Raw genomic sequence first — 14617 nt, 5'->3', positions numbered from 1 at the left:
TAGTTTTAGTTTTTGAGGAATCTCTGTAGTAGTTGTACTGGTTTCCATTCCCACCAGTGATTAAAAAGGATCGCTGCCCTAACCTCCCCGCCATCTCACCAGCATTTACTTGATTTCTCAACGATGGCCGTTCTTTCAAGAATAAGATGTATCTTTGTGTTGTTTTCACCCTGCTTTCTTTCATGACAGGTAATGTGAGCATTCCTTCATGTGTTTACTGGCCATCTGTACTTCTGTGAAGTGTCCGTTCATTTCACTTGCCCATTTCTTGATCGAGTCTTTTAATTTGGGTGAGGCCTAGTTTTCTGAGTTCTTTGTGTATCCTAGATACTAGTCCTCCGTCTAAGGGATAGCTGGCGAAGGTTGGTGCCCACTCCACAGGTTTTCCTTTCACTCCATTGGTTGTCTCTCTGCTGTGCAAAAGCTCTCTACATGAGCGTGTTGCTTGTTGATTTTCAGCACTGTTCTCCAAGCTCTTTACCAAACTGTCACTTGGATGTGCCCATCTTTTGCTTTTCTAAAGATCCCTTTTCATTCTTCACTTGACCAGGCAATGAATTTTCCAAATGTTTTCGCTCTGCTTTCCTGTTCACTGTAGGTTCTGTCTTTAAATGTCTCTCCTCTCACATCTTACTGTACACATTTCAAAATGACCACTCAGCTCCTTCAATATTTTGCTTAGAAATTTCTCTTACCAGAGAGTGTGGTTCATTATTCTTAATTTCTGTCTCTTAAAGCCCCTGGGCATGGAAACAAGTCAGCTGAGTTCTTTGCCACGCTGTAACCAGGATGGCCTTTATTCTGGTCCCCAGTACCTCGTCCCTCATTTCCATCTAAGGCTAATCAGAATGGCCTTCACCCTACGTATCCACTGACACTCTGCTCCCAACCACTGATGTGATCTCTGAGAGTTCTCTGCCTGCCCTGCAATTCTCTGCTTTTTGATCACTCGCCAAACTCACCCTGACCTCCTCTGTGGCACTGCTGGCTTTTTCTAGAACATTCCTCCAACCCTCCAGCCTCTACCCATTACCATTCCAAAGCTGCACCTACATTTTCAGGATTTGTCAAAGTAGCAGCCCCAGTTTTTGGTACCAATTTTCTGTCTTAAAACAGACAGTCAGCACATCTTAGGGAAAATTTCCTTAAATCAAAAACCATATATTATTGGTGATATCTTACTACAAAACCAGCTTTGATATTTTAAAATCAGTGGAACAATTGGAAAGATTTAAATAAGTAAGATCTTTAGGCTTGTTACAGAATAGCAGTTTTAATCATTGCACGGTAGTTTATATTAAATATTTCCATTTGAAGAAACTGACTGAAGACTATGCTTGTGCTCTTTTTGCCTCAGTTTTATAAGTCTGAATTTATTTATATATTTTGGTTTTTTTGAGGCAGGGTCTCACTTATGTAGTTCAGGTTGGCCTTGAACTCACTTTGCAGCCCAGGCTGGTCTTGAATTCACCATGATCCTCCGACTTCAGCCTCCCAAGTGCTGGGATTACAGGTATGAAATCATTTTAAAATAAAAAATTTTTAAACTAAAATATTATGATTTGAGTGCTAATTTCCATGCACTGAATCGTAGCACTCCAAGTCAGACTCAGACTGGCCCTGTGGGGCCCCAGGCCTGATGGATTAAAAGTCAGGAAGTTAGGGGCTGGGGATTTAGCTCAGCGGCATGCCTGGCAAGTGCAAGGTCGTAAGTTCGATCCCTGGTACCAAAAAAAAAAGTCAGGAAGTCACATACTCTAGGAAGGATGGAAATAGAAGAGCACGCTCTTGGTCACCTTGTGCTGGAGCAGGAGAAACAGGAAATGCTGAGAGCTCCCTGCCAGGAACACAGCCAGCTCTGTGACACACATAGGACAGCGAGGTGCCAACACCCACAGAAGCCTGCCAGCCTGCTCAGCTGTAATGTTTCATAAGAATGGACTTTTATTTGTAAAAATCCAAACTAAATACACAACCTGGAGCCATATAGAATAGGGAAGAAATGGGACTGAGTGTCATTGCAAACTTTTATTATTAGACCAAAATATACATGCTAAGTAAACTTCCTTAGCCTTCCTAATAACTGGACACAAAGAGATTTCATGAATTTCTTTCTGATGTTTATTTTGGTATGCCTACCTGAGCTTATCATTAGCTCTCCTAGAAGCTCTCATTTGAGATAGTACCTGATTCTTTATTGTACAATTAATATCATCTTTGAGCCTAACACCAAAACAGAGTGGCTGTCCATTTCACAGTGGTTGTCATCCAGGAGGGCAGTACAGGTCTCATTTTAAAAGCAAAGAGAACCAGGGATGGTGGCACACCCCTGTAATTCTAATACTTGGGAGGCTGAGGCAGGAGGGTCACCACAGGTTTGAGGTCAACCTAGACTATGTAGTGTGTTCAAAGCCAGCCTGCACTACAAAGTGAGACCTTGCTTCAAAAAGCCAAAACTTAAATAAATAGATAAAGCTCTCAGCCATCTGTGCAAGTACAAGAGAAAAGCATGGCATTAAATCTATATGGCCTGAGAGATTCTGGGAAGATGGCAGAACAGTAAGCAGCAGAGTAAACAGCCTCTTTGGGAGAAACAGTCCAGATGCCAGAATATAGCATTCTGCAGAAGAAGAAGGAAGGAAGTGGGTCCCCTCAACCCAGGGAGAAACTAAAGTGAGAACTGAAGCTCACAGAGAGAATAAAAAAAGAGAAAACCTTAGGAGAAGGCAGGAGTTGGTGGTGCTTTTAACTGGAGCCAGAACCACTGTGCAAAACACACTGTTGGAACATGGGGACGCATGGGCACAGCAAAGCTGGATGTTTGCAAATCTGAAGGCCTCTGGGGGAGACGCAGTGGCAGTGGGGAGCAGCGGATTGGAGAACTGTACTGGTTGGTGGTGAGTGTGGGGGACTCAGTCCTCCCTCAGGAGTGGGCGATTGCCTGGGTGCCATTTTGGAGTTGGGCAGGATAAGACTGGAGCCAGAGCTGTAGCCGGCTTCATTCAGCCACTCCTAAATTGGAGCAGACTGGTGGAAATTGCTTGGACTGAGGGGGCCAACAGCCCCCTCTGAGGTTTCCCTAAAGCTATCCCCAACCAACCCTGCCCACCTGGTGCATACTAACATGGTGAGGCCTCCCCCCGTCAGTCAGCTCAGGAGGGAGCCACTAGCCTGACCCACCCCTGCTTGCACACCAGTAGCCACCAGCAGGCTGGGAAAAGCAGTAAACAGTAGAAATACCTAGCCATAGTGTTTCAGAGTAATTATAACCAATACAGGAAGTTCCAGGAACCCCACTACCCACTTGTCTTGAAGAAACCAGGAACATGACAAGAGGAAGAAGCAAAAGGCAGTCTCTGGCCTCCAACCCAAGCAGTGCTAGTCCAGGAGATAGAAACACAGATGAGCTCAGGATTCACACACCTGCAGTTTCTGAAGCCACGGCAACTTACATAAAGAAAAAAACTGTGAAACTATAAAAGAACTTAAAACAGAAATACTATTACAAATAAAGGAGGATATAAGAAACATAATAAAAGAAATACTAAGCACCTCTAAAGAAGACACAGAGGGAAGAATAGAGGAGCACAAAAAAGGAGGGAAACCTTCAATGAAGAATATTTTAAAAATTTAGAATATATAAAACAGATTCAAAGAAATTACCAGGAAATTAAAACTCCATTGAAAGGTGGCAAAACTCCTTGAAAGAAACTAAAGATAGATTATCAAACCTTGAAGGCAGGTTTGCAACATGTGATTGTGAAAGGAAAGATCTCTTAAAAATAACAAGGAACCAGGAAGAAACAATACAAAGGCTAGAAGATGACCAGAGGATCCATAACTTAAGAATAAAGAATGTGAGTGAAGAAGCAGAGGTAAACACAAATGAAATACAAAGGCTATTTACATAAATAATTAAAGAAAACTTCCCAAGCAAAAGAAAAGGAAATGATATCTAGATATATGAGGTATACAGAACTCTAGCCAGCTATAACCAAAATAGATCTACACCCCAGACATATAATAATCAGAATCCCAGAAATTCAACACAAGAACAGAATATTAAAAGCTGCCAGAGAGAAGAAACAGATCACCTATAAAGGAAAATCCACCAGAATCACAAGACTTCTCAACACAAACCATCAAATCAAGAAGAGCTTGGTGTGAAGTATTCCAAGTCCTGAAAGAAAAGAACCTCCAACCCAGACTGAGGTACCCTGAAAAACTATCCCTCAAAATTAATGGAGAAACAAGATGTTTCCATGACAAAGAGGAAGTGGTGAAGTTCATGACCAACAATTCAACCCTACAAAAAATACCAAAGGACATTCTAGAGAGAGAAAAATAAAAGGCCATGGCTTCAAGAACAGTGGCAGAGGAGGCTCACTGAATGGAGCATACAGTGGAATGAAGGGGAAAAGTAGACAACCAATGGCAGAAAAATAGCACGGCAGAGATGAGGCAGAGAATGTTGGCCATAATCACTAATATAGATGGCTTTGATATACTAATAAAAAGAAACACAGGCAGAGTAGATCAGGAGATAGGGTCCATCAATATGCTCTACATAAGAAATATGATTACCCTGGAAGAGGGTTTGTAGACTGAGAGTCAATGATGAGAAAACAATCTCTAGGTGAAATGGAACCAGAAACAAAGTAGGGGTAGCTCACTCATGAGCTGCAGATTGGTTAGAAAGCCATGACACTTTTACACAATGGAAAACTACTCAGCTATAGAGAAAGAAAACCTTGAGGCTCTTGTAGACAAATGGATACATCTTGAGATCATGCTCAGAGGTAAAAAGGTTCAGAACCACTTAAGTAAATAGTGGATTGCCTCCCTAATCTAAAAACTAAAGGAGTTAGTGAGATACAAAATGTACAATACAGCTCATGAAAGTGAAAGGGGAAGAATTGTCTCAAAAGGGAAGGCAGTGGCCATTGTTAATCTATTATCATGATTTGAAACCCATATTGTTTTCATCATTCTGTTTAGTTTGGTTTTATTCTGTCCAGTTTGTCTACTTGTATTAGATTTGATGGCATGGACAGCTATTCTGATAGATCGCAGGGTATATTATGGTAATCATTTTTTATTTTTTATTAGCTTGATGTGACACCCTGTATTACTTTCACTATTTTATTTTGACTGATTTTATTCTATTCTATTTTGTTTGATAGTATCAAGTCTGAGAATATAGGCAACTACTTTGAAGACAATAAGATTCACTATGATACCCATTCTGGCTAGTCTATTATCTTCTTTTGAAGTCCTGTAAGGTCTCGAATGTTTTAGGTTTTTTGGATTTGTTCTGTACTTTTTTTTCAGTTTTCATTATGCCTGATGATATGGGCAATTCTGTTGAAGATAACAGGAGGCATTATGGTAGCCATTATTGATCTCCTTGTATTTTGTTTTTAAGTCATGTATGATGTTGATCCTTTTGCTTTGACTCTATTTTGTTTTGTCTCATTTGGTGTTATTCTCTTCAAAATTAAAAAAAAATCAATATGGCCCAAGGCAAACCACTGGCCAGGGGAAAATTTAATAAACCATTTTGCTTAAATGCTGCCAAATACTTATTGAGTATTAGGAAACCAGCAGCGTTTACATCATGCTGAGTCCTTTCCTGGTCGAGGTCCTTAGCTAATTGGTCTCTACACTCTTTACATCTTTCAGAACCTTACTAAAACAAGAGAAAGGTGAAGATTACAAATCCTGGCAGGTAAAACTCAGACCAAAACAAAGCAAGCCAGTGTGGTCTCTGCTCCTGGCTCCTGCTGTGCAGAGATTCAGCAGTTTTGGTGTGAAGGACTTGTTCAAGAGGACAGCGTGGAAGGTTATTGTTTATAGGTGCAAAGTTTCTGTTTGGTTTGACACAAAACCCTGGAGACTCATAGCTATGACATGTGAATGTACTGTGACCCTGTGAATGTACTTCATCCTGCTGAACTGAGCACTTAAACATGGCTAAAAGGATAAATTTTATGCTATCCAAAAACTTTTTTAGAAGAAGAAAAACCCTTCCACCCAGAACTAATCCAGAGAGTTTCTCAGCTGACTCTAGTGGTGCATGGCAGAAATCCCAGCACTTCTGAGGCTGAGGCAGGCACAGCAGGAGTTCAAAGCCAGCCGGGGTTAACACTGGGAGTTTGAAGCAAGCCTGGGCTACACAGTGAGAGTTGGTCTCCGACAAAAAAGAAGAAGAAGAATCCTTGTGAGGGTGATGTTTCCCAGTTATAAAGCCGCACTGTAGGAGAGGGAGCACAAAGCATTGGTGGGCATCTAGTCTTTGGTGCCACAGCAGGAAGGCTGTGGGGAAGGGCCTGAGTGGAGTCTTAGTGAATCAGTACCAGATGTCAATGTTAGCAGCCTACCCTGTGCTGCCTGAATGTGTTGTCCATGTCACTAACGTTTACTAAGCCCTTACTGTGCCTCAGCCAGGGTTGAGAACGCTCTACACATAGCATGTAACAGTATTGAACTCTCTGAGGGAGATGTTCTTATTATCCTATTTTAAGATAAAACTCAAGGCACAGAAAGATTGCAGAACTACGCCAAGACATAAGCAACTGCCCGGCACAGCCAGGATTGAACCCAAGGTCCAGTTCTAGAATTCGTGTGCCTAATTGCAGGTGAGTTTCCAAGGGGGAATTATACACTCAGTGTGAGAGACTGGAGCCCTTGTAGGAGTATGAGGATGTGGAAAAGCACCTGGGCGACAAATGAGCTTATTTTAAGGATATCGTTTCCTGGCTCATTGAACATTTCCTCTGGCTCACGGAAGCCTTTCAGCTTTAGGTAAAGAGGTCTATATACATCTGACCTCCAGTGAAGCTGGGACAGAACTCATCAGATTGACCAAACGGGCCTGATGTCAAAAGATGCGTTGCTGTCTTCTGGTCACCCACCAAGAGCAAGGTGTCTTTAACCAGAATTCTCTTTTATCACTGATAGAAAGCAACTGCACCATGGCCTGGGGGACCCAAGAATGTCAGGGAAATCGGAATGCAGCGTTCAGCAAGGCAGCCACAGACACACCCGAAACTCAGAGGAGATTTGGTAAAGCAGTCTCTGCCCTGCATGAGCAACACTGAATCATTACGTGCTTAATCATCAGACAGCAGCAGGGCACCAGAGATGCAGCGTTATTAGAAAGGATTTGTAGGGAAAGCCACTTAGAACATATCTGGGTCATAGAGCATAAGGCAAAAATACCCTCAGCAATGATGAGCACAGCCTGGCGGTGAGAGGAGCACCTATTTTGGGCACTAGAAGACTCAGATTCTGATTTGGCTCTGCTATCCACCAGTGTGTGATCTGGAGCAATTTATTTAACTGCTTGCAACTTGGTTTTCATTTGCAAAAGGAAATTGGCAGAGCTGGGTGTGACTCACGCAGAGTGCATGTTAGCATTGCTGAAGCTCACGCAGCTTCCGGTGATTTGATCAGTGAGAGAAAACAGACCTGCGTATAAACCTGAGCAGCTTCCCCCTACAGAAGTTCTGATTACCTGTGGCTTTTAAAAAGGAGATATTTTTGTGCGATAACATGGCCTATGTAAAGGAAAATGCATTCTTTAATTGCAATTGGTTTTGTTGTTGGTGATGGTGATGGTAGTTTTTGGTTTTTGTGTTTTTTTATTTTAAAGGAAGTAAAACAAAACACAACAGTGACGGCACAGTAGGAAATCCACAATCGTTATTATATTGCATGCTGTTATCCCCTAAATAGCTACTCAGTTCACTGACCCCAAGACCATAAAGTCAATCAAACAGCACAAAGGTCAGGTTGCTTCCTTCACTTCAGGTTTTATCATCTCGGCCTGTGTTGCGTCCAGTTGCTTATGGAAGAGGCTGAGGGGTGGGAGGCGAAGGCAGTTTCCTTGCTGCTTCTCCCCGGCCGACAGGGCCTCCGCTGGCACCCAGGAAGCCGCACAGGTTTTTAGCTTTTAAGACAGAATCTCACCAGTAGCCAAGCTAGCTAGAACTCATAGCAATGCTTCTGCCTTAGCCTCCTAAGGACTGGGGTTACGGGCGTGCACCACCATCCCTGGCTGGCACTAACCCTAGGAAGCTGTTCTGCAGTGACTCTGGGTGGATGACACCAGAGCTGTCCTCCCTGCCCTCTTCTGGAGCAGAGGCAAGTACAGGCAAAGGCTTCTGCGTGGCTGAGTGGGCAGCTAGCTGCTCTACTAATGTCAGTGAGCTTCTTAGTAGGGTTTAAATTTCCCCCTTTTTGGTGAGCGGCCCTCAGTCATTCTAAACCAGTATCTCAAAGGAATACTGGGCACTGAGGGTCTGGAGACTTCCTCCAGGGATTCTTTCTGGCTCTTACTGTCCTGAATAAAGAATTGAACAAAGCATCCAAGGAGTGAGGTTTTCCATTTATTAAAAACAAGAAAAGAAGCACACTCTGCACAGGCCAATTAAAAGCCAGGGAAAGCACACTCAACAGGATTTGGGTGGACCCCTGTGAAAGGAGTCACACGGTGACTACGAGCTCAGTGGTGGCTGTCACGTGTCTCTCTCCCTCTTCAGGCTGAAGTCAGGTCCTCGTGGTCCTATCAGAAATCTGATTTCTCACGAGAGGAGCAGAAGACAGCATTTTCTGGTTGGTCCCAGGAGCAGGGTTGGCCTGTTTTTCTACAAATGTCCTGAATCTCTGTGATTGACAGATCATGCCCACTGGCCCAGCTGGCTGGCTGTGCCCAAATCTCCTGCCTCGGATGTATTTGTCAAAACTTCTATTTGTTACAAGTTGATTTTTGTCTCCTGCTACCGATGTTCCTTAACTAGAGGAATAAAGTTTGACTACAGATGGTTTGTTGTTATGTTTTTCTCAGTGGTGGGTAGACTGGTTTATTTATTTATTTATTTATTCTTTCTTTCTTTTTTCTGAACTAGAGGCCTTAAGCAATTGAGCCTGGGTAAGATATGTAAACTTCTGACAACTATGCCTAAATTTTAGCACAATAGAAAATGTCCTAAAATGTTGGAGACAACTACGAAGTGGCTCTGAGCAGGATTTAAATTTTACTAACTGGCTTTCTATGTTTATCTGTGAGTCTGTCCTAGGCCTCAGCCCCTTGCCTGGTGACGGGAGCTGATTCATAGTAAGTGAACCTCTATGAATCACTGGTCCTGGCTGAGGCCTGCAGTGGCCTGTGAGGCAGGAGATACCTCAAAGGGCAAGATAAGGCCACAGCTGAGGACACTTTGGCTCCAACCCCAATTTAACAAGGTAGAGACTGCAGCTGCAGAGATTACTCCTAGTCTCACTTCTACCATGTGTTCGTGATAAGACAGTGCTGCTGAATTGACTTCATTCATGACTTGGACACATCCTTGAGGTGACTCCCAACGTCCTGCTCATTGCCTGCACTTTCCTCAGTCTCTCCGCCCTTTGTCCTTGGTCCTAATGTAAGTGGACTGATCCAGAGAATCCTTTGTCTTTACCCTCGAAGTCTCGAGCTTAATTAAAGAGTTTTGACCCTCCTGGAGCCCTAAAAATCATACAACTTGTCTCTTTTTATTTAACCTCCACCGTATACTCATTTGGGAGATCGGGGATCTAGGACAGAACCCGATACTAAAACTTCAGAGCTTTTAAATTAGCTAAGACCCAGAAGTTAAAGTGGAAAAAAGAGAAACCTTTTTCTTCAAGCTCAGGTTAACTGGGCAAGCAATCTCCTGCTAGCTATGTATTTTTCACTTTGCTACAACCAGGAATCCTATCTTCAGATATGCAAATTTAGGATTAAGTATTGCTTAGGAATGTAAAAAGGAAAATAATGCCAAAGGAGGAACATTTTAAAAGCTTGTAAATGATAAATTTAAGTCTCTGTTATATGTGTCAGCATGTTTGTATTATATGTAATGTCTATGTGTATGCTTGTGTTTGTAAATTACTTAGGTGGTACCAGATTAATCTAAAAATAATAGTGTGCAATAATTAAAAGAAAGCATAAACCCAAATACCTTTTTGTTCACATGATTTAAGGAAAGGTTTTAAGACATAACAAGGGTGTCCTCAAAACTGTTCACATGCATTTTGCTGGTGTTAGTCAATCAGAATTGTATTTTAGTTGTTTGACTTTCGGAAGGGTATTTTTAGTTTCACAAAAGTTAAAAGAAAGACTGGTGAGCATAAAGGAAATGTACACATTCCTTTAGTTAAAAGTTTAAATTGTTTAGCTTCTCAGAAAAAGGTACGGAGCAATAGTCAGTATGAAGTCTGCTTCTAGGATTAGTAGCAGGAGTCCTAGGATGCAGTATTTTACTACATTGGTTAGAAAAAGTACAGTTAGGGCCACAGATATAGCTGAGCAGCATAAGCACCTGCCTGGCAAGCGCAAGGTCCTGAGTTCAATTCCTGGTACCAAAAAAAATTAAAAGAAGTACAGTTTATAGCTCTTAAGAGCTTCCATACTAAGCCTATGAGAAGAAACAGTTTTGTCTTAGGCACTAACTTGTGTCTGAGTAAACATGGTCCAGACATGCTGTGCGTCTTCTGAATTTCCTGCTAAAGCAGGGCCCATCTTTACATAGGCAATAACGTCCTCAACTCTTGAATAAGCCGGGAAGCACTGAGGTAGGCTCAGACATCTCCCCCTCCCCCCCCTACACACATACACACACACACACACACACACACACACACACACACACACACGATAGTTCGTGGATCTTTCTAGCCTCAATGCTTTCAATGCTAGTGATTAGTAAAATTCTTCTTAAAGTCTTCCAAATGGGTTCGCAGACTGTGGAGAGAGAGAACCAGGCCTCACCAGGAAGCCATCCCTGCCTGAAACCATATCATTTTCATTGTTTTGTTGGGTTGAATTTTATTCTTTCTTGTTTTGTTTGATTATGTTAAATCTGATGGCAGGAGCAGCTACTTCAAAGATAGGAAGATATATTATGGCAGCCATTTGGGAGTTACTATTGGCTTGTTTTGAAGTCTTTTATTGTATTCATTGTTTTGTTTTTATTCTATTCTGTTCTGTTTGATTTTTACTATATCCAAAGACATCTGCAGCTATTTTGAAGACAACAAAAGGTATTATGGTAACTATAGTTGATTTCATAAGGTTTTAAAGACCTGTATCACTTACACTAGTTTATTTTGATTGGTTTTATTCTATTTTAATTTCCTTGGTTTTATTCCCTTCAAAATAAAAAAAAAGTCCTCCAAATGGATTAGTTAGGGGCATCCTTATCATTCAGGACAGTTTGCTTTTGGTGACATAAAAATTTAGTTAGAAAATAATTCATCGGGATCAGGGTAAATATTCAAGTGCAAAAGCCCCTGTTATGGTTGTGTCTAGATGTCCCTCCAAAGCCTCATGTAGTCATGGGGGGCAAGCTCTGCAGAGGTGGGCAGATCTAGATTTGTGATTGACTCATGGTCCAGAGCTGGGATTAAGGGTGTGAGTGCTACACCTGCCCTAGGGCAGGCAGCCTGCATACACTATGAGGTTGAAAGAGGCCTGTACCTACTCTCTCGTTGGTTTTGCTGTCTTGTACCTCCTCGAACTGTTGCTCTTCTGCCATGTCACCCTGCCTTGGAGCCAGCTGATTATAGACTAAAACTTCTACAAACTGTGAGCGAGATAAACCTTTCCTCCTTTAACTTTGGGTGTTCAGTATTTTGTCTCAACTATGAGAAAAATGACTAAGCCACCCCAGAAAACCTTTCAAGGATTTAAAATAGCATTCTGTTGTAGCACATATAGATTCAATTTCCAGGTATTAAACTACAAATTTTGAGATGTTTCCTCAGCAAAAATTAAATAGTTAATTAATTTAACTATTAACTAATTAATATATTGCTTTGTGTTTATCAAATGTTTTACATTATGAGGATAACGTAGAATTGATTGTTTGGGGGGTTGTGTATTTTTTAGGGGGTTTTGTTTTTTGAGACAGGGTCTCATTATGTAATCCAGGCTGACTTTGAATTCATTATTGTAGCCCAAACTGGCCTTGCACTAGTAGCAATACTTCTGTGTCAGCCTCCCTGGTGCTGGAATTATAGGCATGCACCACCACATCTGGCTACAGAGGTAATGGTTAAAAATTAAACTAAATGAATATGTAAACAAAATGTCTTATTTATAATTAAATAAAAATACTAAGACATTTCCCACATATAAACTCATGTATTCTTTACATTTTAAAACTGGTAAATGATAATGCATGCGAGCCTATTAAATGTATGTTGATGAAGGTATTATATAACATTTATACAGGATCAAAAGACATCTGATACTTTAGTAAGTTTCAGAGTAAATATGTATCTGAAAATGGAAGCTTCTCATGTAATATCATTTACCTGGGGCCAGTGGTCCAAGCGTCTCTTGGGAGGATGACAGTATACAATATAGCAAATATGGGGATTTCCTTCTGTCTTGTCTTTGAAATCCAATATTGTTCTGTTTTGCTTTGTTCTGATTAATTGTTTTTGCTTTACTCAATATTCTGTTTTGATTGGTTTATTATGCTTTATTTTTGGTTTGATTTTGGGACAATCATTGTGAAGATAACAACAAGATATACTATGGTAGCTGTTATTATTTTCCTAATATCCTGCTTTAAAGTTCTGTGTCAGTTTTGCTGCTTTGTTTTGATTGGCTTTGTTGTGCTTTGGTGTACTGGATTTTACTATCTTTAAAATAAAATAAAATAAAATAAAATAATTCTTTTCAGAAAAATTGCAGCTAAGTCCCTCAAGCTTCTTTCCCTTCCAGGAAAATCACTCCAGAAAAAAAAAAACCAGTCTTCAAGACAATAAACCTGCAAATTGGCCTCTGTGTTTTCTTGTGTAAATTGAGTTTCCTGTTGCAGACTTCATTCTCAAGATAGCAGTGATATTAGCGAGCAAGGATCTCACCTTCCAACACAAGTAACTGGTTTGCTTCCCACAGCTGTCAGATGGGCAGTGGACAGATGATAAGGACATATATCCTGGATCACCCAGCCTGAAGTCACCCCAAGCCCCATAAATATACCCCAACCCGGCTAATAAAGCTCCTGTTTCTCTTGAGGGCCCTCATTCTATTTCTTTGAGTGTTTGTGTTACCAGGTGATGGGTTTCCAGATTCTTCTGCTTGGATGTGGCATGCAAGGGTAAAAGTTTAACACTAGGGGCGAGTGGGCGCATGCTAGCAGAAAGGAAAAGGGCTGGGGTGCGGAAAACATTGGGCTCAAAGACTTGAAAACATGCGCCACACCTACAGCACCTCCCACTGGGCATGACTGACAAGGTGCTGAGTCCACTGCCCAAGTCCTCTCCCCTAAGTCGTTAGAACTGGATGCATAGATGCAGTCTACATGTATGAACTACTAATGAGCTCCGGGTTGCTGTAGCTCATGCCAGCAGGTCTAAACAAGCATGCATCCTAGCTAAGAGTTTTGGATCTTTTCAAGGGTCTTGGTTATTCTCATTTCTGCTCCTAGGTTGTGGGTCTTGGGACAGAGGTCAGGGGTCTGGCCATGGAGCATGGCCCATGTTCAGTGAGTGGAGGAGAGGGGTCCCATAGCCTCTAGCTGTACTATCTATGCGATTTATTTTAAAATTTCTGCTTTATGCCTCATGCATCCTAAACAATCTTCTGCAACAGGACTCAAGAAAGCTTCGGTTTGATTTTATGGACAGAGTGGGTTTAGGCTCCTCATCCTGGTGGACACCTCCCGGGACTCTGACCCATGACAATCTTTAAAATACGAGACAGATCATGTTCAGGGCTCTCCTTGGTTGTCTCAGGTTTAGTGAAACCACTTGTAATCTGGCCTTTTGTTAACTGTGACTTTGTCTCTTGCTGTCCTCACCCTTATTTAATCAAGTGGCACCCAGGGATTCCAGAAGCAGCCTGCAAAGGTAGGGCTCCAGAGAGTGTTGCTTTTTCCTGGCCAGAGGAATCCATCCCAAGAACAGCTGAACTATTAACTACTTCCATGTTTGAAGGGATTATTTTTAAAAGGCATTAAAGAGGATTTTTTTAACCTAAACACACATCAGTGGATCGATAGGTAAAGCAAATGTGACACTTATACAAAGAGGATGACCTCAAAATCTTCTAGAAAGAAGAAATGATGCCACATGCAAAGGATTTGGGAAACAATGGTATCAAATCTCTCAACAGCAGCAGCATCAGGAAGCCTGAAGACTAGAAAGCAATGCCTGCTGAATTCTTGGGAGACATAATTTTTCAACTAGAACTCCAAGAGAATTATCAAAGAAACAGAGATTAGAGAAAGTCATGTAACTTAGAAGATGCAACCATGCAATATAAGCACAAGAGAAAGTTTCTTGACTTCCTGCAAACCCTTTCTTAGGAAGTATCTGGAGGTTTTATTTTATCAGAATGAGAGGGTAAACTAAGATAATTCTGGTCACAAGCCTAAAAAAAGAAACAAATATAGGAGAGAAGCGGCAGGCCTAGAGAACAAGCCCGTAGTGGGCAGGAGGAGGAAGGGCTCAGGAGGGTTATTTCAGTGGTGTGCTGGCTTGTTGGCTCCTCCTGGCGACAGTCTGACTCACCAAACTGCTTGCAGGCAGCTCCACCAGAAGGCAGCAGAACCAATTGCCACCTTGACGCTCAGTTTGAAAT

Source organism: Cavia porcellus, unplaced genomic scaffold (genome assembly GCF_034190915.1).
Source record: "Cavia porcellus strain 051 isolate PalLab524CR breed Dunkin Hartley unplaced genomic scaffold, mCavPor4.1 scaffold_5, whole genome shotgun sequence".
Taxonomy (NCBI): Eukaryota; Metazoa; Chordata; class Mammalia; order Rodentia; family Caviidae; genus Cavia; species Cavia porcellus.
Note: the sequence above shows the minus strand (reverse complement) of the source record.